Source organism: Terrapene carolina, unplaced genomic scaffold, assembly GCF_002925995.2.
Source record: "Terrapene carolina triunguis isolate 2854851 unplaced genomic scaffold, T_m_triunguis-2.0 Scaffold58, whole genome shotgun sequence".
Taxonomy (NCBI): domain Eukaryota; kingdom Metazoa; phylum Chordata; order Testudines; family Emydidae; genus Terrapene; species Terrapene triunguis.
The window spans coordinates 34,226,154-34,249,871 of NW_020664409.1; the positions used below are offsets into that span (position 1 = coordinate 34,226,154).

Here is a 23,718-nt window from a genome sequence, read left to right on the forward strand (position 1 = left end):
GCCCGGTCAGTGGTGCTGACTGGAGTTGTCAGGATTCCTTTTCGACTGGGTGTTCTGGTCCAAAACCGGACACCTGGTCACCCTACCCCAGCTTCACCTCTCACCTCACCCTTCCCAGGCAGGCCTTGACCAACCCCAGCTCCACCTCTCACCTCCCCCTCCACAGACAAGCGGTGACCAACCCCAGCTCCACCTTTCTCGCGCTCCCCCCTGGTCCCGACCACCCCCCAGCTCCACCTTTCTCGCGCTCCCCCCTGGCCCCGACCACCCCCCAGCTCCACCTTTCTCGCGCTCCCTCCGGCCCCAACCAGCTCCAGCTCTCCTGCCCCCCAGCTCAATCGGTTCCCCTGCTGTCAGAGCATGAGGGGCGGCACCTGCGGGGTCCGCCCCCGTCTCCTCCCCTCCCCTCCTCTCCTCTCCTCCAGCCGGAGCGCCCAAGACCCAGCGGGAGAAACCAGCGGCGGTAGCGCAGGCAGGGGATTCGCAGCGCAGCCTCTCGGCGTGCGGGGAAAAAAGGGGCTTTGGGGGGCTCGGAGCGCGCTGGACCCTTCTCTCCGCCCCGCATGGTAAGGGGCGGCCCCGGCCGGGCCCTGCGGCTCGGGGTCCCTGGCTCGCCTCTCCTGGCCCCGCTTGGGAGGACACAAAGGTAGCGGAGCTGAGGCAGGGAGCGGGGTCCGCTGCTCGCTCGCTGTGTCAGTCACCCCGGGAGCGCGGAGCGGGCTGCAGCGGCAGGGGGCGGCTCGGAGTTAATTGAGCTCTGTCAGCATAACGCCTGTTTACCCTGGCTGCGCATCAGCCCTCCGGGGCTCCGGCCCTTTGTTACAGCTCTGCGCTCAGGGCAATAGCACGCTGGCGGGGACAAGCCCCACGGGGCTCTCCCCAGCGGGGCACGGTCAGCTGCGCGCGTGGAAGCCCCTCGGGAGGGAAGGTGGCGGGGAGGCGCCACTGGGCGTGGGAGGGATTCGGGGGGTGCAGGTGGTTGGTTCTTCTGTAGCTTCTCCCTCCCCAAAAGTTACTAGGCCAAAGGCTCGCCAATAGGCGGCTCAGTTGCGTTGCTGTTCGCGAGATGCCGGTATAGCTCGATTAATAAACGAGTGTCAGGAAGGGGGGTGGATCAGGTCCCGGGGTGGGGTTTGTTGATGAACGTTTCCCGAAACGGCCGAGCCCGCATTTTGCTCATGTTGACAATGAAGGCGCACTTGGGCTTTCCTCTTTTGCTGTATGGTTTTGGGATTATTTGCTGTGTGCGTGAACCGCACTGATGTGTTGACAGTTGAAGGTGACCGTAGTTTTACTCTGAGACACGAGGCAAGGGATATATAAATAATCGGAGGATGGCTGCTTAGTATTTTACTAATGCTGTTGTTGATTAATTTCTTTTGGCCTTAGTCTTTATTTGCATGAATTGTCTAGCGATGCTTACTTTAAGAAGTTCCACATGATAAAAAAAGGCAAATGCTTTTGATCATAATATGTCTGCTAAACTACAGGGTACCTCTTGTCACTTTGAAGTACAAGCTGGCTTTCTTTTTAATGATTTCCTTTATTGTCACATTCTCTCACTTGCCTGACTTCTTTGCTAGTGTAAAACAAGTTTGGGAAACTGGTTTTGAAGTCAATTAGGATGCAGTTTTCCAAAAGCATCTGGGTAATCGGAAAATTCCACCCTTTTATAAATAATTTTCCTTTTATTATTTTGAAATATCTGAAAGAACAGCATTTTAACCCATCATATTTGCTTTAATTTTATGGAGAAGTGTTTGAACCCCGAAGTATTTTGGAGGGTAGACCAATTGCCTCCGCTCACTGGCCCCAAACCTGCAAACACTAATGCATATTCTGCACTTTAAGCACATTATGTCACATACTCAAAGTTCAGCACATATGTGTTTGTAGAATCAGGACAATAAATGTTTACTGTCTTTGGCAAATACCTTGAAAGTGTGAGATCAAAACATGCCTTTTGGTTTCCCAGAATTAGTGACTGTGGTGGCTTCCCCATGAAAGAAATGTTTTTAGGGAAATATATTATTTTATTTTTTTTCACACAAAATGACACAATTCAAATGAAATGTAATTAAAACTATTTAAAATTATAAATAAAAAAGAAAAGAACAATAGTCTTTCATAATTTGAGGTTAGTGGAAGTCACAAATGAAGGATTTTTAAAAATTATTATTTAGAGCTAATAGACTCAATAGGTATTAACTCCTGTTGACAATAGTTTCTTGCACTTGACCTGATAAGAGAGAGTTTGGGTGGCCCTTCACAAAGCCCTACCAGGTTGAAGGACTGGTAGAAGGATTCCAGCAGTTTTCCATCTGAAAGGCCTAAGTATACAGTATAGTCTGCTTTATTTTTCCTCTGTTGTTTGGTATTTGACCTATAAATAAATGTGAAGGCCTTATACTGATTGCCAAGCCTATTATGTGAACATTAATTCAATGTTACTTCCCCATGATGGAATTAGTGAGGTATAGAGACTTTATTTTCCCTGAAGACATTAATAAACCCTTATCCAAGCGAAACTGCTAGTCAAGTTCTGTTAAAAACAAAACAAAAAGCTATGGAATTGGTGTGTTTTGATTTTGTTTTGTTTGCAAGGGAAGAAAAAAATCTCTGTATATTCCCCAGCCTTTTAGGAGATAATAAGATTAGAAAAATCATCGAATGCTTTCAGGCTTAGAACCTAAACATGTGCATAATTTTACTTATATAAGTAGTCCTACAGAAACTATGGACTACTCTCATGAGTATAATTAAGTGCATGCTTAACTGTGAGCAGGGTTTGGTTTCATACCTGAAAGTACAAATACCTGTTCAGATAGGTTAACAAATATGCAGTATAGCCTTAAAATTTCACAGTGCTTGCAAAGCATGTATTTTTGAATTGTTTAATGAAATAAATTAGTATAAAATATTTTGCATGTTTCTGCACATTTGTCACCCCAGATTATTACAATATTACAGCCAACGAGAAATATTGGGAGTAGGCAATAAGGCAGTAGGACTAGATTTGCAAAAGGATTTAGATGCCTAGATGCCACTTTATGTGCCTGAATCCCAGAATCAGGTCTCACTGAGATCTAAAAAACCTCCACATTGCTGCTTCCCAGCTTTGCAGCTGGGAAGTAAATTCACTTGGCACCTCAGTTTTTGCAGTAAAGCTTTGCCTCTGAGCATGTGCGTTTCAGCCCCCGCTGGGCATCTGGACACCTAAGCCCCAGACTGAAGCACATATGGGGGAAAAGTAAGGGTTTGTCTGCTTGACTTGCCTGCGGGGCCCAGTCCAGTAGGTTTGCTCTGAGCTTGCCTACTGGATTGGGTCCTTATAGGTGGGCTTATGCAAAATGGAGGAGTAGCGCGCTCACAGCTTTTAGTCCAGTGGTTAGGGTACTCATGGGAGACCGCTGAGACCTACATAAGAGGGGGAAGGGATTTGTCACCTCTCAGGTGAGTGCCCTAACTGGGATATGGGATGTTCTGGTGTGTTTGAAGGTGTTGCATTGTGAATAAACAGTGAAAGAATCATTATGCCAGAGAGAGCGAGCAAGCATAAGAATTACTATATAGCCTGGTGGTTAGATCAGTCACTTGGGAGGTGGGGGGATCCAGTCCCTTGGCTCCAATGACTTTTCTTAATTATTTACCCACCATTGAACAGCTTCAGTAGGAGAAACTGAGGGAACCCCACGTGACAATATCCCATAACCCAGTGATTAGGGCACTCACCTGAGAGGTGGCAGATCCCTGTTCATATCCCTTCAGCTTGAGGGTGGACTTGAACTGGAGGTCTCCCACATCCCAGGTGACTACCCTAACCACTATGCTAAAAGTTATAAGGGAGGTGGTTTCCTCTTTTGCTCCTGGCTTCATACCAAACTGTGTAGGTGCCCAATGCCAAGACAGGGTTTGCAGATAAGAATCCCAAGCAGAAGAAGGTGCCTCTTTGCAGCTTGGATTTAGGTACCTATCTCAGAGGGGGGAGGGACAGGGTTTAGCACAAGCCCCTCAGTTTGGCACCTCCTATTGGCTAGTTTTGGTGAGGAGCTGCCTAGGGTGCTGGTTTTTGTGAATCCCATTTTGAGGCATCTGTCCCTCCCCATTCATTATATAGGGAGGCGAAGTGCCTAGCCCAGGCTTTGTGCATCCCATTGATTTTTCTAGGCACCTAAGTTAGGCATAGCAATGTTGAGGGTAACCATGCCTAAGTTCCTTTGTGAATCTAGCCCTGGTGTAAATTGCAAGTGCACTATGTGTATACTATGTTGCAAGAGGGAATATTGAGAGAGCTGGGAAATAATGGACAAGTTGAATGTTGAGCTTGTATTATATGGTTTAAAATGTGATATTTTTTATTATCCTGTGCAGAGGCATTATACCATGGAACAAAGGGATGATAGTATAGCTATATGAAATGTTTGCATAAATTCAAAACACCCCAAATCAGGGCTAGTTCAAAGTTTTCTTAAGACCATAAATATTAGCCCTGGTCCTTGAAAGTTGAGTGGAACTGGGTTGCTGCACTTTGTAAACACAAGGAAGGAGAGGAATTGTTTAGCATAATTCAAACAGCTATGTCTAGGAGTTATGGGATAACAGTGAGCAAAATTTTTTTTTAGGCTAAATGTGAGTGTGTGGGGGGAGATTTCTTGTTGAGACAGCTGTAATACTGTGAACACAGTTGCTGAGGCATCTAAAACTAGACTGAAATAGTACTCAAGGATAAACTGTAGGAAACAGTTTACCAATTAGTAGTGGGATAAACAAGACAATCTAATGGGTCTTTCCCCAAAATTCCATTACATATTTTCAGGACACTTTAATATGGTATAATTGTTATCTAACCTGGATGAAAATAAAAATTTAAGTTTGAGTAGTGTGCCTTTTTTGTGTGTAGCATATTTCATTCCAAAAGATCCTAAAGTGCTTTTATGTTCTATGTGTATGTTCTGTTTCTAATTGTTTCACCAACCACTGAAATGCAGCCAACTCTGGGTGAAATGTGGCAGCTGTTAACCAGGCTTAGCAACAGTCCACAGTAATTCAAGATGGGAAGTGAAGAAGAATACCATGTCTAATTGAAACAACAGGGGGCATTTGGATAGGTAATTGACAAAACCTGGAACTTGGGCAAGATGCCAGGAAATCACATCCTTACTCTTGTGAAAAGTGTCATGAAATCTTTAATGTGAAAGTGTATCAGAGCTTTAGTTTTACACCTTAGACTATATAGCCCCTTCAAGACTTTAAACAATTTTTGCATACTCTTGCACCATATCTCTTACATAATAGGTGGTTGAATTTAGAAGAGATGTTTTCAGTTGTTTATAGAAGATAAGCCTGGAAAAGAGAACGGTTTGTGAAGTACAGCTAACAAATGGAGAGACAGGAGTAGGCCTTCACATATTGACAAGGATATCCTTTGTGGGATTAATGCTGTGAACTTCACCTTATTAGATATTAACAAGCAATGAAAATAGTTATATTCTGAAGTCATTTGAATAGTCATGTTACATTAACAAAGGTAAAATGACGACAAACTTTCACTGTCTCAATAAAAGGAAACAATTGTATTTGTGCAGTGCAGGTTTTGAAAAATCTTATTTTCTCAGAACTTTTCTTTACAAATGCTCTGAAAAGAATGCCTCTAGTATGAATAACAATGCAAAAACAGCGCCTAGAATAACCTTTATGTTAAAAACAGCTTTTTTGAGGGAGAAAAAAATAATAGTTAATACTGTATTTTACATGCAAGTTCAGGCCCTTAATGTACATTTTTGCACACCCCAAACTCCTCTTGACTACAGTGGAGTTTGGGGTGTGTTCAGAATGCTGAACAGGATCGTAAAGTAATGAGAGAAATACTGATGGAATAAACAGAAATAATGTAATGCTAATTTTGTAAGAAGTTCATATAGATTTTCCATGTGGGAAAATTTTGGGGTTATTTTTGGTGCCACAATAAAATATAAATACAGTAGATTTCAGTGAACAAAATGTGATTAGAACAAGGATGTGTTCATAGCTTTATACAGTCAGTGTCGCCCATATTAAGTGGGTTAAAAACTGGTTAACTGATTGCAAAAACTAACTCTAAATGGAGATTTGTTCTATGGTGGTGTTTCTGGTGTTCTTGACCCAATGCTATTCAATATCTTTATAATTGAAGAAAATATAAAATCATTATTCATAAAATCTGCAGATGATACAAATTGATGAGGTGTCAAAAAATGAGGGGGACACGTCAGTTATACAGAACAATCTGGATGGCTTCGTAAGGTGGATTCATTTGAACAACATGCATTTTAATATGGGCAAATGTAAGGTCACACATGTAAGATTAAAGTATGCAGGTTACACTTACAAAATGGGTGACAGTATCCTAGAGTGCAGCAACACGGAAAAGATCTTAAGGTAATGGCAGATAACTACAGCATCATTCTGGGCATTCTGTTCTGTTTAGTGCGATCGTTGAATGCATAAGCAGCGAAATATCAAGTTAGGATTATGGAGGTGGTATTACCTCTGAATTTGGCATTAGTGGAACCATTACTGGAATACTATGTCTAGTTGTGATATCCACACTTAAAAAAGACGTTGAGAAATTGGAGAAGGTTAAGAAAGAGCTGCAAACATGATTTGAAGTCTGGAAAATGTGCCTTACTGTGAGAGACTTAAGAAGCTCAACCTATTTATCCAAGAGAACATTAAAGTGTCTTAGTCATAGTCTACAAGTACCTACATGGGGAAGAGATTTCTGATAGTAGATGGTTCCTCAGTATAGCAGGAAAAAAAGCATAATGAGGTCCAATGTTTGCAGCTAAACAAATTCAGACTAGAAATACAGGACAATTTTTTTAACAGTAGCAGTAATTAACCACTGGAACAATTTATCTAGGGATGTGGGGAATGCTCCATCATCTTGAAGTCTCTAAGACTGGATGCCTTTCTAAAATATATACCATAATTTAAATAGAAGTTATGGGGTTGATCCAGAAATTTCTGGACAAGTTTCTGTGGCCTGTGTTATGCAAGAGGTGAGACTAGATAATCATATATGGCTTGAAAATATATGAAGGAGGGGTGGTTACAACATATCTTTTTATCAATTCAGGAAACCTTTGTATTAAGAGTTAATCATGCAGAAAGGAATGTTGCTTTACTAGGAAACTGTAAAGTCTTAATTGAGAACTTTCTTTTATTTTTAGCACATTTAATGTTAGTTTAGTGTGTGTGTGTATGTATAAAATGTGACTTTTGCATAAAATGTACCACCATCAAATTAATGAAGGCATTAGGTTCTTCATACTTCTAGTGTCAGTAGAAACCGACTCTTTCAGTTTTAGCCCCCACTACAATGTCTCTTCCTTTTTCAAAGAACTTGAAGCTTCTATTACTCAGCTTTACTCTGCTGGTCCAAATACATTTGTAATTTTTTAAGATCTGCAAGGATGAAGCATTTTTACATGGTATGTCAATAGTGAAAAGGAAGACGGTTCATTATATAAGTGATTCTAAAATGTAGTTATTGTTTTGGGTATCTCCTGGAGTCACGGCAGCTGGTTCCTGTTTTATTGTGTAATGCTGTGATGTCCTAGCTTCCATGAAACTCTTTTTGGGACATGCTGGATCATAAGGGATCAGGTAAGTGGATTTTAAAAAAATATATTATCAACTAATATATAGCACCCAAACTTTTCATGGCACTTCATAAAGATTTAATAGAAAGAATGTTTGCCTGCTCTCAAGGGCTTAGATACTATATAGGTATTTTAAACACTGTTAATTCAATCATTTGGCATATTTAAACTTATGGTAAATTGCTACTGTTGTGAAAGACAGATTTTTAAGTTCAATATATTGTGAAAATAAAATCAACAGTGCTAGGATTTTCAGGGGTTTTTCCTGAGTCACTGTGATAAGATGTGACAAAAGCCTTCATTTAATATTCTCCATGTAGAGCCATAAGAGTTTTTGGAAGCAGATATAAAATCAACAGCAAAACAGTGTGGGTAGACTTAAGATACTGTTACATGAGAGCATATTAGACATCTGTCATAGTGGTTCCATGAACAAGCCTTCAGTGTCTTTAGCTCTGTAAGGATGTTGAATAAAGACACTCAAATTCCACCCCCAACTGTAGCATGTGCTTCACCTTTAGTGGTTTTCTTAAAGAACAATTGTGAGAGTAGTATATATGATCAGGGCCCTTTGATGTGAAGTGAAATTTAATTCTTGAATGTAACTGTGGTGTGAAATGCATTGAGAGGATGTTATTTACTTTTTAATAACAAAGGCTGATCCGTAGATCTCCTTGCTCTTAAAGATTAGGCTTTAGCTAGAATGAACAGCGTGAAAGTTGTTAAAAAGTCACTTATATGGGTGGCTATTTTAAATTAGTTTAACTATATAAGTTGTAGTGGAACACTTTGTTAGTCCTTTCTGTGTCTTTTTGCTCAGAATTCAGCTGTGTGGTTCCTTGGCTGTGCTAGTCACCTGAAACTTATTACACCAGTTCTCCAAAGGTGGCACCTTTTGAACCTTGTATACCTTTTGCACCTATTATACCACAGGTGGATTTACAGTAAAACACAGGGTGCCCTGGCATGTGGCCCCCCAATGACGGGGACCCCAGGGCCGGGCAGCTGCAGGGGCAAAGGCTTGGTCTTGCCGGCTCCTGGGGCTCCTGCTGCAGACTCTGCACCCACCAGCAGCCAAGCCACCCCCTCCCCCACCTCTTTCCTGCCTCCTCCCCCAAGTGTGCCGCGTTCCTGCCCCTCCCCCTCCCAGCACTTCCCCCGCCGCCAAAGAGCTCTTTGTCATGCTCAGGTGGCTCCGGGAGGAGCGGGGCGGCAGCGCACTCGGGAGAGGAGGTGGAGAAGAGGCAGGGGCGGGGCCTTGGGGAAGGGGGTGGAAACAGGGCAGGGTGGAGCAAAGGTGGGGCCGCTCAGGGCAGGGGCCTGGGGAGGGGGAGGGGGCTGGGAGCACCCCTATGACTCCAGCCCACATCCCCAGCTCCCTGCCCTGACTCCTGCACCCCCCTCACATGCCCCCAGCCCTCCCTGATTCCTGCACCCCCCTCACATACCCATCCCCACCCTGAACACCAAATGGGAGCTTCTGCACCCCCCATATTCCCACCTGCATCCCTCACACCAAATGGGAGCTGCCCCAAGTAAGCGCTCCACACCCCAACCTCCTCCCCCAACCCTGAGTCCCCTCCTGCATCCTAACTCCTGGCTAGACCCTGTGCCCTAACTCCCTCCCAGACCCTGCGCCCTGAGTCCTGCACCTCCCACACCTCCAGCCCCCTGCCCACCCTGACTCTCTTGTACCCCCCCCCCACATCCCCACCTGCACTACTCGCACAAAATGGGAACTACCCCAGGTAAGCGCTCCACAGCCTTGCCCCAGCTCTGCACCCCCTCCCGCACCCTAACTTCTGGCCAGATCCTGTACCCCAACCCCCAGCCTGCTCCTGCACCCTAACGTCCTCCCAGACCCTGCACCCACAGCCCCCTACTGCACCCTAAGTCCTGGCCGGACCCTGCAACCCAATGTTTTTTAATTTTTTTTTTATTAAAGTGCTCTTATCCAAAGCGCTTTACAATAGTTAGCTAATGGTACACCTCTACCTCGATATAACGCTGTCCTCGGGAGCCAAAAAGTCTTACTGCGTTATAGGTGAAACTGCGTTATATCGAACTTGGTTTGATCCACTGGAGTGCGCTGCTTTACTGCGTTATATCCGAATTCGTGTTATATCGGGTCGCGTTATATCGGGGTAGAGGTGTACAAACAATGTTTGGAAAGATCATTAAGTGGTCTGCCGAGACCCTCAGTGATTTTCAACTGGTCTGTGGAAAAATAAGTTCAACTGGACTACAAAAACTATCAAGGTACCTCACTTTATTTTCATTTACTTCCTATTACTTATAGGAGGAGGATGAAGAAAAAAAGAATGAAAAGGGGGGGCGGGGAGTGGAGATAAGAGAGAATATTCCTTTTTCTTGGCTGGGTCCCAAGGAGGGGCCCCAAAAATTAGTGGGGCCCTGTGCTCCGCTTCACTCTAAATCCGCCACTGTATTACACCAGTTTTCCAAGGGTGGCACCAGCTTCCTAATGGATTCTGAGTGTGATTCAGGCTGTTGATATTTATTTATTTTTATAAAGATCTATAGGATTTGGTTTTGGCCTCTTAAGAGATGACTTCTCTCTGCCTGCATGTTTGTTAGTCAAGGACGGCAGAGGCATTCTCTCTAGCATTGTGTATATTTGAAGGCCTGGTGGTAGGGCATTTCTGATGGACTGTCTTCAACTTTGGAATTTTTCCTGCTAGAACCTGGAGTCTGTTGATCTTTAGGATATGGTATAAGATCCACCTTTTCCTGGAGGCTTTCCCTGAGGGCATTGATGGTTAAGCTAAGTAATTAACTTAATTTTAGGGAGTGGAAGTTTTTTTTTGTTTGGTAACTTAATAGGTGTGGTTTTTGTTTTTACATAAATATAATTACTGTACAACTGTGAGACTAGCGCTGGGGGATACCATCACGGTCCTTTAGTTCCCTTCCAGCTGTGTTACCAGTTTTGGGAGCTGGTGGTATAGGACTTAGAGGCTGCTGCACCTGTTTCTGCATATTGCTCCAACTAAAAGGGATATTCTGATGCACAAAGATTAAAGGTTTGATCACCACCATTATGGTCATCTAGTTTGACCTCCTGTACAACACAGGCCATTTGACACCCCCAAAATAACCCTTAGAGCATGTGTTTTAGACACACATCCAATCTTGATTCAAAAATTGCCAGTGATGAAGAATCTACCTTAACTTCTTGGTAAATTATTCCGGTGGTTAAATTACTTCTGTGGCAGGAGGTTGTCAAGCTGCAGTCCTCTTCCTAGTGATGCAAAAAGAAAAATCCCATGTTTTGGAACATAAACTCAGCAGTAATTTATTATTTCATAATTTAAAGTGCCCAGAGGTGTTCTGTGCACTGTACAGTAAACACAGATGGTTCCCTGCTCCAGAGCTAACAATCTAAATGGTGGACTTGACAAACAAGTGAGGCTGATGTGTATATATACAGCTGGAATGGAAGGAGGAACATGAGTTACAGAAATAAGATTACATTGTTACTCAGGCCTGGTCTACACTAACACCCCAATTCGATCTAAGGTACGCAACTTCAGCTACGTGAATAACGTAGCTGAAGTCGACATACCTTAGTTCGAATTTACCGCGGTTCAGACGCGGTCCACACACGGCAGGCAGGCTCCCCCGTCGACTCCGCGGTACTCCTCTCGCTGACGTGGAGTACCGCAGTCGACGGCGAGCACTTCCTGGTTCGAATTATCGCGTCCACACCAGACGCGATAAATCGAACCCGGAAGTTCGATTGCCAGCCGTCGAACTACCGCGGTAGTGTAGACAAGCCCTCAGTATAGGCATCTGTGTCTCAGTAGGTCAAGGGATTTTTTTTTCTTTAATAAAACAAAGTATAGGAAAATTGTAACATGAGAGAATTGCTTGTAAGGACTCTGATGTGCAGCTTGCAGTACGACTTGGCTAAAGATGACTTGTACAAATCTAAACATTAGAAAATGTTTATGCAGTCTTTCCCCTTGTATCATATATAACCTAGACTGCATACATCAGTATACACTTCCAATGACTCAATTGTATGTGTGTGCTTGGTTTTAATCTTCAGTATATACTTATATGGTATGCTCATGTGATGTGTGGGTGACAGTTTAGCTCTAGCTGCTGCTTGTGCTGTAATAGGATGCTGTGCACCTGGTGGGGAAATGGGCAAATGTTGATGGATTTTTTTTATCTCCTGTTGTGAAAGGAGGGGTAGAGTTTATACAGTATACTTTCCCCCTGCTCAAAATGAGTAAATAATCCTCTTCATGAACAACATGTGGTTGAGTCTCCATGAAAAATTGGCATATGTAGCCAGACAGAGGGGGAGGAATCAGAAATCAGCCATACTAGATGACATGTTCACTGAGAAACTCTCTGTTTTGGGAAGAAGTTCCCTGGCATGTTAATATTGCATGGAGAAGAACTGTTACAGCTGTAACCCTATCCCAAAAGGACAAAAAAAGTGTGGTCTGGGACAGTGCATGGAGGAGACAGGCACTCCACAAGGATACTCTCATGAAAATCCTCCTACCCTTGATGCTCCTTACTCCTATATGCCACCTAAACTGTGAGGTGGTCATGTTGCTCATGAGAAGGATAGCCTTTCAGTAAAGACACTTGATTGCAACTTGGGATAGCCAGTTGCTATCCCAGTTCTGGCACAGACTGCCGGTGTGACCTTAGGCAAATCACTTAATCTCTCTGTACTTCTGTTCTCCATCTTGCAGGGATATGAGAATAAATTCATTAATATTGCTGTTCCGATATTATAATAATGAATGCCAGAGAAAAAGAAATAAATGTGGAGAAATACAAAGAATGCCCTTTCTGGGAATAGGCTTGCAACAAACAGATTAGGAAAGAGCTCAGGCAGATCTCTCCTTTTTAGAGGATATTGGGGAAAAAATATGTTTGTGTCCTAGTGAGATTTAACTGACATGGCTTTCCTTGCCAATACTTGGGGTTTGTACCAGTATGTTACATTGGTTATTGGCTACCTATAGCTGAATTCCAGATATAGACAAGACATTTAGTAGTCTTTTCTATACTATACTTTTTTGTAGCCATTTGCATTTTTTACTTAATAGAATTTTTAAATAATGAGCACAATTCCCCCTTTTTTGCCTCTTCTCCCCTTCCCCCTTTTTTAAACCTGACCTTTTCTTGATGGCTTAATGCCTTGGAACTCTTCAGGGTCTTGAATTTTGCACTTTAGGCTGACATTTAGACTCCATCTCTGCTATGGCTGAAACACTTTCAGTGGAGCTATTGTTTAAAGTAACATAATTTAAACATAGTTCACCTGGCCAGCGTAGATGAGACATAACCAATTCACAATCTTGTGTTCTAGGCTTGGTTGGATGATGATATACTGTTTGTCAATCAGGATGGGAATCTGGCTATGATCTGTTTTGATCAATTCAGGATTTCAGTTTATTTCCCTGAAGAATTTCCTAATTTAGGGTAGAAGGTCAAATGATGCCAAATACCTTAGACCAGGTCAAGGGACCTGGGTTTCTAAAATAGTGATGTATGATCTAGACAGACGGAACAAACTGTTTAATCCTTGTTAACAGATTTTTTTTTTTTAAACTGTTTGGAAACATTGTTTCAGTGCCAGCATAGATGGGGATTTGGAGTAAATGTAGTTGGAAATTGTGTGGCTTTATGATATTACCACTACTTTGTGTGTGATACATTTATATTTAAATGTACCTGGAGACTTTTAGCTCAGAGACAGTGGATTTTCATTTGGACCAAGTCATTTTCTGTTTGTCCTAGGTATATAGAAGTAAATAGCTCTGACATGCTAAAGTGAAAAAATTCTAGGAATAGCTAACTTTTTTCATTTACGGTTTCCCTGTTTCAGAACTACAGTAAAAGCACAAATAAAACTGTAACTTAAAATGTAATTATTTCATGTTATGGTTTGCATAACAGGATATGAAGGGAACAGATGCACAGGTGACTGAATCAGGTTTCAGGAATACATTTCAAACTATTTAATTACATTGGTGTTAAAATAAACTGCCAAAGTTAATATGCCTATAATTTAACTTAGTTGTTAAATTGTGCAAACATATTAATAACTTGTATAGTATTTGTTTGTTCTCTTTTTACATTTAAAAAAAACATTGTATACATCCTTCTGTTTGTGAATAACGAATGTCTGCATGATGAAGAGAGGAATGTCATTAAAGAAACAGGCTTCAATTACAAGATTATTAAAAACTGTAAAAAAATAAAACCAAGGTTATGGAATGTGTTGGTCATATCCTTCGATCTACATTCATGCCAATTTGATTCACTTTGGATAGGCAGTGTGGCCTAGCAGCGAGAGCACCAACCTGGCGCTTGGGAGACCTGGGTTGTATTCCCGATGCAGCTGTGAGCATCCTTCGTGACAATGGGCAAGTCACTTCATCTCCTTGTGTCACAGATTCTCAAATCTGTAAAACGGGGATAATGATACTGACCTTCTATCTAAAGTGATTTTAGAATCACACATGAGAAGTGCTAAGTATGAGCTAGATATTATTATTCTTATCACTGGGCTTCAGAGTTCTTGTTTCCAGCCTCCCTTCAGGACCCTGGACTTGGGTTAGTGCAGATGCTGCAGTGCTGCACTCTTAAGCTCCTGAACTTTGTATGAGACAAAGGATCAAATCCTGCTGTCAGCTTACACCCATGCAGTCCCATTCAGGACAATGAATTTGTCCTTAAGGGACTTGATCCTGTGCATCCAAAACTCCCATTAATTTTAAAGGGACCTAAATATGTATCTGTTGTGCCTGTCTCTAGTTTCTATGAGAGATCTTGTTGCAGTAGCTGAAGAGTAGATCCCATCCAATGTCTTGACCAACATACTTTCTCGGTAAAATGGATTTTAATGTCCAAGCTCTTCCCGGGCTGTTGTCATAGATATGTGCTATTTGACTCTGTTTACCTACATTTGTTGCCCTACAAGTATCTAGCTCATTTTTAAGTGATTTTATTAAATCCGTTCTGAAAATTAGATGTACTGTTTCCAGCATCAGGTCTTCAGAAATGGTTTGGAAGGCAAGCAGCAGTTGATGAGCAAGTAAATAAAGCATTTGCAGACCACATGCTGTCACAACCTCTCTCTCTTCTCCCCCCCCCCCTTTTTTAATGTGGCCATATGTTTTAGTAGTTTAAGTATGTGTCAGTGGTAATCCAGGGGTCCACACTTTTAAAGAATGATTACCCAGTTGTTGGCAAACTGGTATTTTTCCATTTAATTTTTGTGTGGGCCACAATTGTAAATCTTTTATTGCAGATTACTCTTTGTATGCTTAAATTTAACTATATCTCTTTTGTGGCTAGCCCTTTCATTACCAGTTTGTATGATATGGGGTCAAACAAACTGGTTTGTTCTTTCTTGATCCTAATCTGAATTTCAGAGCCATTGTTTTTTACACCCCAGCCTCCCTTCCCCGCCCCCCTCCCCTCCCCCAGTCTCTCGTCACACAAACACACTTGGTCCCTTCATTTTTTTTCCTGAGGCTGAGCAGAGAAGTGATGTTGGTGGCATTTTTCAAACTCCTTTCTGCTTTCCCCTTGAAAAATATCTGTATTTTGGATCATTGCAGGTTGCAGACATATAGGAGCCATTTGTCTTGCATCCAAATGGAATATGTTGTAAATGTGAAGGCCTTATAAGAAATGCTTATTTCCAGTTTTCTGTTTTGGAGTTCAGTGAAAACAGATGATTATTGTATTCAAAGCATAGTTGATGTGTTTTAGAAAAACACTTTTTATATTGTAAGGACAAAATTGCTGGTGTGGGGTTGTGGATTAATGTAATTCTTAGCAAGTCTTTATAAACACATGTCATCTTTGGTGACGTTTTTTGGGGAAGGGGAAGATGAATGAGGGTCCTATAAGTGTGGGATCAGTCATGTCAAGTCATACATAAAAATGACAGACTCCTGAGACCATTAGAATTATTATTAGGGTTTTATTAAAACAGTAGTTGACCACAATGCAGTTCATTTACTAACATTGTATTAGTGTATCACTTAAGAATTTTGTAAGGTATTTTGGTAGTAGGATGCTTGTCTAGTAATATAGGAAATACTTGCCTGAAAGGCAAATTGGCTAGGGGATGCACATCAGCTTGATCTCATATTTAAAATAACAACAACAAAAAACTCCCCTGCTACTTATCCATTAAAAAAAAAAATTTTTTTGGTACATATATATTCTAGTAGGTTAAACTATGTATATTGGAGGTGAGAGGAGGAATAACATGAAGTAAAAGATTTATGCCTTCCTTTGGACTGTTGCTTGGTAACAGAAAATGCCTCTTAAGCCTATTTTTGGAGTGGGGAGGGGTGAAACTTGAATCAGTGACCATCTGTCCTGCATTGGTTGATTTCCTGTTGAGCTGTCCTTTGTTTCTGTCAAACAATTGATTGTTACCCTTTACAGATAAGAGTACTGTTGGTGACATTGCACTGGTTTGTGGTAGCACAAAATAGACCCACTAAATGTTTTTTGTTCTTTTGAGGTCACTATCACTGGCCTTTTTTGTTTTTACATTTAGCCAAATTGCTGATTCTTTTTTAATTTGGGGAATGGCTAAGATCAATACAAAAATGGGATATGACAAGTCGATTGAATTTAGTATTGACGAATGTTTCCCTCCATGTTTTCAAATAAATAGAAGTTCTTAATGATAGTTGAAACATTTGCCTATGCACTTATTTAGAGTTATCAAAAAATCTCTCTTCTTGATTATCTCAACTGTTTGTTTAAAGGTGTTGTTTTGGGTAGATCTGAACTCTGATAGGGTTATTTTAAAAATATTTTATTTTTATCACAAAGGACCAGATTGTTCCCCAGTGCTGTGCCTGAAAGGGACTCTGGTTATAAAGGAAAGGGGTGTGTGTGCGTGTGTGTGTGTGCACGTGCACGCATGCGTTCCTTCTTCCTGTGTCTCTTACCCAGTCCAAGACCTCCAAAGGGGGAGCTTCATGCTTCCAGGAATGCACCAAGGGGGAAGGCCAGGGAATACATGTGTTCCCCTTTTCTTCTTTCCTACCTCTCTTAGTGTGTGGGGATTTTGCAAAAATATTAATGTAGACTCAGGCTTCAGTAACTGTTTCATGCCTCCCCAACGCATTGAAACTCACCTTCATAGGCCCACTGGAATAGTCCCTCTGCCCAGAGTCAGGGGTTGGTAAAAGGCCCCAGGGCTAGTGCAGATAGCCTTGGCCTCTTACAGATCTCTGGGGGTTGGGCAGAACCCTTGCTCATTGGATGAAGGCTGGGGAAAATCTGCATTTTTCCTTTCTTTTCTCTCCTTCCCAGTGTTTCCCATGGTTGGGGTGATTTGGCCCACTGTTTGTTTGTGGTTTTTTTTTTTTTTTTTTTTTTAATTGATGTCCTAAGTTTGGTCCTGATGCAGTTCAAATTGAAATCAATGGCAGAACTCCCATTGACTTTAGTGGAAGTTATATCAGGCCTTTTGTGATTTCAAAGTTCTTTAATTCAATCTTATCACATTGAAGCATTTAATTGTTTTAGAATTACTGTAACTTTTTAAAGCAATTGCTCTTACATGTTTAAAATTGCATAGCTAAAATGGCTCGCACAACTTCTGTCAAAGCAGGAATTGCAATGCTAAAACCCAGGCAAATCTTTGTATATGTATGGGGTGTTTGTTAGTTTCAGATTATGCAGCATGGAAGCCTATGTTAACTTGATGCATTCAAATGACTGGTTTCCTTTCAGTATGGACACCAGTCTGTTTTTAATTGTAAACTGATATTTAACATTCATATGCATATCTATCTAGGTTCTTATATTGTCCCCCTCACTGTAGTATCTGTGTACTTATCAAGAATTTATGGATTTATCCTGGTAACACCACTATGATGTAGGAAAGTAGTATTAGCCCTCTTTTAAAAACCAAGAATTGAGGCACAGAGCATTTACATGACTTGCTCAAGGTCAAAGTCTGTGGCTCAACTGGAAATTCAACCCAGCTCTCGAGTCTCAAACAAGTGTCTTCAATATAAGATGTCCTTCCTCCATATAGTCTTGATTTACTTTGTAAATGGCTGGACATTGTGTGTCCAATATTATGTCCTATTGTACATATGCAGGTTCCATACTGTAAGAGAATACTTCTGGACAAATGTTAAAAGTACTCCCTTATCTATAGCTATAATATGTTTGTGAATGGAAAATTCACAATTTCAGTTCTGCCACATTTAATTAATTACATAAGAAAACTAACTTGGAGATCAGTGACAGCTTCCCTTAGGGATCCCACTCAGAATTTGCAAAGATCAGGGCTTATCTGGTGAAATATCTTCTAATAAGAAAGAGGCTGGATTCTCTTTTGCCTTCCACCTTGTGTGGACATTGAAACCTGTTCAAAGCAGGCCTGATAGTGTAGATTGGGGGTACTTTATTTAAAGCAATAAGGTTACACTGCTGCAAGAGGAGAATCTGGCTTAGAGAGTGCAAAGTGAGTGTAAAATGGTATCACCAATGAGTGGAAACTGTTGATTGGTAGCATTTTATGTCCACTTTGTAGTCACTTTGCACAGGTATAAGACTGCAGAATGTATAACTAAGCAGAGAATCAGGCCAAAGATCATCCGGAAGATGATGTTGAAGAGAATGTAGAGAGGTGAAGCTGATGTCTCACTTGTCTATGCTGCTCCATTACAGACTCCTTAGCATCAGGGCTTTTCCAGGTCCATAATACAGTAAGATTATCTAATGGGTCACCTTGTGCCTGGCATCAGAAGAGGTCTGTGGTAAAAGGGTGGGTTTTTTTCCTTACAATTGCTGCTACTTTTTAGTTTCAACTTTTTTTTTTTTTAATATAGTCATGTTTCTAGATGAAAAATTTAGTTTAGATTGAAAGATAATTGTTTTGGATGGCTATAGGTGTGTGTGTGTATTTACACACACACGCATATATAAAATTTGCAAATGTATATGACTAGAATTATGAGCCTAAGTGAATTAAGTTGACTTTCTCAAATGGACACTTCCCTGCACATGCTTATTTTGCAGTATAGTAGTAATTAAAAAACAAACACTTGCCTGGGGCAACTTTTACTAACATGCATAAAGTTCGACAAGCTGTTTTTGTTTTGGGAACTGGTTCTAGTGTAACCAATATGGATGGGTTTATCACTCATTTTCCCTTAGGTGTTCTGCTATTTCCTCCCCCCCCCCACACACACACTCACCCATGGTTGCTTTCCTGACTTATTGGGTACCGGCAGAGAGAAGGATGGTCTTGTGGTGAAGGCACTGGGTTAGGAATTGGATAATCTATATACTGTTTTCGTGTCTGCCACAAACTTCCTCTGTGATCTTGGAAGAGCCACTTAACATATCTGTGCTTCAGTTTCCCCATCTGTAAAATGGGGATAATAGTTACTACTTCACTGAGAGTTAGACTGAATTCATAAATGTTTGAGTTGAATTAGCATAATAGAAAAGCCTATAAATAAACCCTTCCCAGGGTGACACACATTTTTCTGAGGAAGTATCGTCCCCCCAAGTGAGTTAAAAGCGAACTTGTTGTAAATCCCAGCAGAATGTGGCCTTGTTTTCTTCTTATTTAAAACCACTGTATTTTAGTGATATAATTTAGGGTGGAGGAACTCAAATCTTGTTCATTTCAGGACATGTTGGGTGCAAATGCCTGGGAAGTTTACACTGGAGAGAGCTGTTTTGTTTGGCATGGCTAATCAGGAGTGAGGCTGGAATTGCTCATAGCTGTCATTCAGGTTTTGTTTCAAAGTCCAAGGACCTACTGGGAAAAACAAAAAGCTAATGAAAGCTGACTGTATTTCAACCCAAACCCCAAGGAAACTGAAATGATGTCCCGATAGTCTGTGTATTCTTATTCATCTACATTCTCGTGGTTACTAAGGTAACAGGTTTTTAGAGGCTTTACATCTTCATTGTCAAGTATTTGCTACACTTATTATTGCTGTTTTCAGATTAGGGCACTTCAGATAATGCCTTTTGAAAGGAGGTTTAAAAAAATACAAAAAAGGGATATAGTGGAACTAGATGTCATGATTCAGTTACCTTGTCTCAAATCTGCAGTGCTACGTTTCAGGGTCTGGATCCAAATATTTGTCTCAAACTACATTTTAGTTGACTGATTTGAGAGAGGGAAAGTGCTAATTTTGAAGACCTTTGAATTTCACATTGGAAATACAGTTTCGCTAACAATCTCAGCAATGTATATTTCCAGAAATTACTATGAAATTACATTTTTTTTTAATTCCCAAAGGATTTTGGGATGTGTACCCATGAAAGTTACTATACCTAGTAATGAAGTCAACTTTTATAAAGAAAAATACATTTTGATTTATGCCCCCACTATTAATGATCTGAATGGAAGAAATATTTTTATTACTGGAGTAATGACTTAACTGCTCTCAGTAATTTCTGCTGCCTATTATAGTTATGATTTACTGTGGCCCTTAACATGGGAATTAGGTATATTTTATTTTCATAGGTGAGAGAGAATCAGAGTGGTACATCTGAAACTCCTACCCTTACCAACCAAAAGAACGCATTGGCCTACTAAACCCAGGGTTGTGAGTTCAATCCTTGAGGGGGCCATTTAGGGATCTGGGGCAAAAAAATCTGTCTGAGGATTGGTCCTGCTTTGAGCAAGGGGTTGGACTAGATGACCTCCTGAGGTCCCTTCCAACCCTGATATTCTATGAAACTTTGGGGGAGTTTGGATCCAGATCAGCATCTGAATGTTGTGTGTCAGATTCATTTCTAATTATTATACAATTAAAACAATTACCTGGAACTTGTTAGTCACATTACATTTGTATTAATATCTATAGGAAAAAGCTTGCCTTTTTATTTATGATTTAATATTTTTTTCTACGTTTGTTTTATTTTTAAATTAATACAGAACTTTGTAGCAACATAAAAGCCATAGATGCTATTTGGAAACCAACTTTTTTCAAGCAGAAACATGCTTATTCTTACTACCAGCTATTAGAAGCTGCTTAAAATTGGGGCATGGAGGAAACTGACTTGAAAATGCTTAAAACAGAAACCATTTTATTGGTTTGGCTTCTCGTGGACCTGTAGCAACTTTAGAACATCCATTGTCACAGTTGGCACAACCTGAGTTAAGAAAACTGTATTTCAAAAACTAGTACAAATTTTGGCTCCTGCAAGGCTCTAAAACTGGTGATGTATTTCAGTAACTGAATTCTGATCTCATGTCTGCCAATGACTTGCTGTTTGACCTCGGGTAAGTCATTTAATCTTTGTGTTGTCGTTTCCCTTCTGTGAAATGCAGATAATGCTTAACTACCTGCTTGGAAGATCAGTTAAGGAATATTTGTGAAGTGCTTTGAGAACCTTGGATGGTAGATGTTATACATTCAAATCAAGAAAGGCAAAAGCTGAAGTTTGAACTTGCAGTCTTATTTCTGCTTCTTATATGAATTATTATAGATTTGAATGATATGATCATACTGTTTCTCTAATGAATTTTAAAAATGTAACCTTGTACATATAAGTATTTCTAAGATAACACGATACATTCTGTAAAATAACACTTATTCACAGAGGAGCAGTGTTATGGTTGTGTGCTAAATCTTAACTTCCACAATTGCTCTATTAACTTGTAGCTTTGATGCTGGATTGATATATATTTTTACATTTTAATTCCCTGTTTTTTTGTAAGGGGAAAAAAAGGAGAAATCAGTCTGGTGCTGTTTGGCTGGTGCAGTTTGAAAGCTCTGCGGGTTTTGCTAGCAGAGCTTGTTTGTTCCTTGCTCCAGAGCTAATTGGCTCATAGAGTTAAAAGAATGCTGTAAACCGGAGTTGAAGCTGGGGAAATTTAGAAACTAATATGTTTCACAAATTATTGCTCCAAAGCTGATAAATCACTTAGATTTCTTAATCTCTTCCCACCTTTGTAGTTGAATTTGTTAATATCATTTAACCAAGTAGCTGTGCAGCTTAGTATCTGATCATGTATGCACCCTGCATTCATTTTAATGCAATTGTGTACAATTCATTTTAAATATTACTTCTTTAAAAAGACATTTTAAAACTCTTTTTCAAATTTAGCAAAGTGAAATTACTCATTTAGTATCATTTACATGTCAAGCTTGACTCTTGACTTTACTTTTTATTTGTAGGAGTAATTATTAAATCAGATTTTGTTATGAGAAATATTTTTGTACCCTCTTATTTCTAGAATAACAAAACTCTCCAAAAGTTTCCTCAACAGCCAAAGATTAATGTTTCCTGAAACTCTGAATATCTGAAATGGATTTTGGAATGAATTTGTTTTGTAACTTTACCTGTAGCAGTCACAATCCATGTTTTAATCCAGTCAGTGTGTTCAAAATTGAATGTATACAACAAAAATAAGACCTATGCAATGGCACCTTTCTGCACTTAGTATAAATCAGTCTTTAGCTATCTGGTAGTTACTTAGTGTGTTTCATTCAGAAGGATCCCAAAGGACTTTTTTTGGGGGGGAGAACCCCCAAAGCTAGTGCAGTATCTCTAAGTCCCCAGAGTAAATGATCCACCTGTAACCATGGGCAGTATATTGGACAGATCCATGAACAGGTATGTAGTGTGGGGCAAAACCTGGTTCCATCAAGTTCTATGGCAAAATTCCCATTGGCTTCATTGGGACCAAAATTTTATTCAGAGTATATCCCTTCAGGATACGTTTGTTATAAAGATAGAATACATTATAAAAATTGCCCATTGCTGTTAATGGGTGTAGCTGAACTGATGATGGATTTGGTTTAACTGATAGTGTAGACCAGAACAAACTCTGTTGAGCACCATTTTACCAATATCATAAATTGTGCTGAACAGTTTGTTCTTGGTATGCTTGCAGTCAAACCGTGCTCTATATCAGTTGCTGATACCCATTTCTGACAAAGCATAACTTTCCTAGTATAGACAAAACTTATGAGGTTGGTTAGCAAATACTGTGATTATGGAGCACATAATCCCAGCAAAGAGGGTTGACAGATGGGAGGTTGAGATCAGAGGAGTGAGGCAGGATGCAGAATGCAGGTTGCATTACTCCCTGTAATCAAGGATCTGGAAGGTATTCACCAAACATTTTACACAAATTGTAACTTTTCAAAAAGTATATGTTACATGAAAAAATGAAGTCCACTGAATGTGGCTTGTCCGCATTTCTGAATTTGCTGTGATTCATTTGTTTAGGCCAGACCCTTAGTGAATCTATGTATGTATTTGTAACATACCCAATCAGTGTCATATAGGCATTGTGATGGGGTGTAGTGGCTCAGTGCGGGGGCCCTCCCACTCCGGGTCCTCAGGAGGCCATCCCGCCTCACTACATCACTGATACGTCAGCCACCATGGGGAATGAAGCGGTCTCTGGGGTAATGAAGCAGCCTGTGCTCAGGCTAGGTGGGAAACAAACAGTCAATTGGCCCCAGCCCTGGATCAAGGCGGGGCAGCAAAGATTCTGAGGCTCAGGCTTCTGGCCTGGGGAAGGGGAAACTGCCACCCCCAGGTTGGGGTGGCAGGGGGGACGCAGGCCCACCCACTCTACTGCGTTCCGGCCCAGGGCCCTAGCAGTGACAAAGCGCTTTGTCACTGGGTCAGCAAGCAACACACTGATTCAACCTCTGTCAGCGATGCAGCCAGACAGGGGTTTGCTACTCCTGGGCCACTTCCACATCCCCTTCTTGGTGTACCTGTTGCTGTAAGGAGGGGTCGAGGTTGACGGCAGCTTCCGGGACTGTGAGCAAGTCTTTGGGGGCCTGGTCCATCGGTGGTCCGGGCCAGCTGTCTTCTCCCTCTGGGGTCAGGTCCAATGACAGTCTGGGCCAGTTGTCTGCTTCTTCCAGGTCTGAATCAGCTGGTGGCCCAGGCCAGTCCTCTGCTCCCGCGGCACCCTCCGCCGTGTCCCAGCTTGGGAGGCCACAGGAGGCGTCTGGTCTCTCCAGTGGTTGCCTCCCTACTGAGCTTTCTGGGCTGCCTTTTATACTTCCTGTTCCTCCCACCCACTTCCTGGGGGAGGGGT

General features: G+C 41.2%; 1 protein-coding gene across 1 annotated transcript in view; it reads left to right on the forward strand.

Annotated features, from left to right (window-relative positions):
* Window positions 1-318: 318 nt before the first annotated feature.
* The window catches only part of GREB1L (GREB1 like retinoic acid receptor coactivator), a 237,564-nt gene continuing 214,164 nt past the window's right edge, over window positions 319-23,718 (forward strand). The window contains exon 1 of the mRNA XM_024206494.1: window positions 319-566. The gene's annotated coding sequence lies outside the window, so the exon portion shown is untranslated. The remainder of the gene's footprint in view (window positions 567-23,718) is intronic.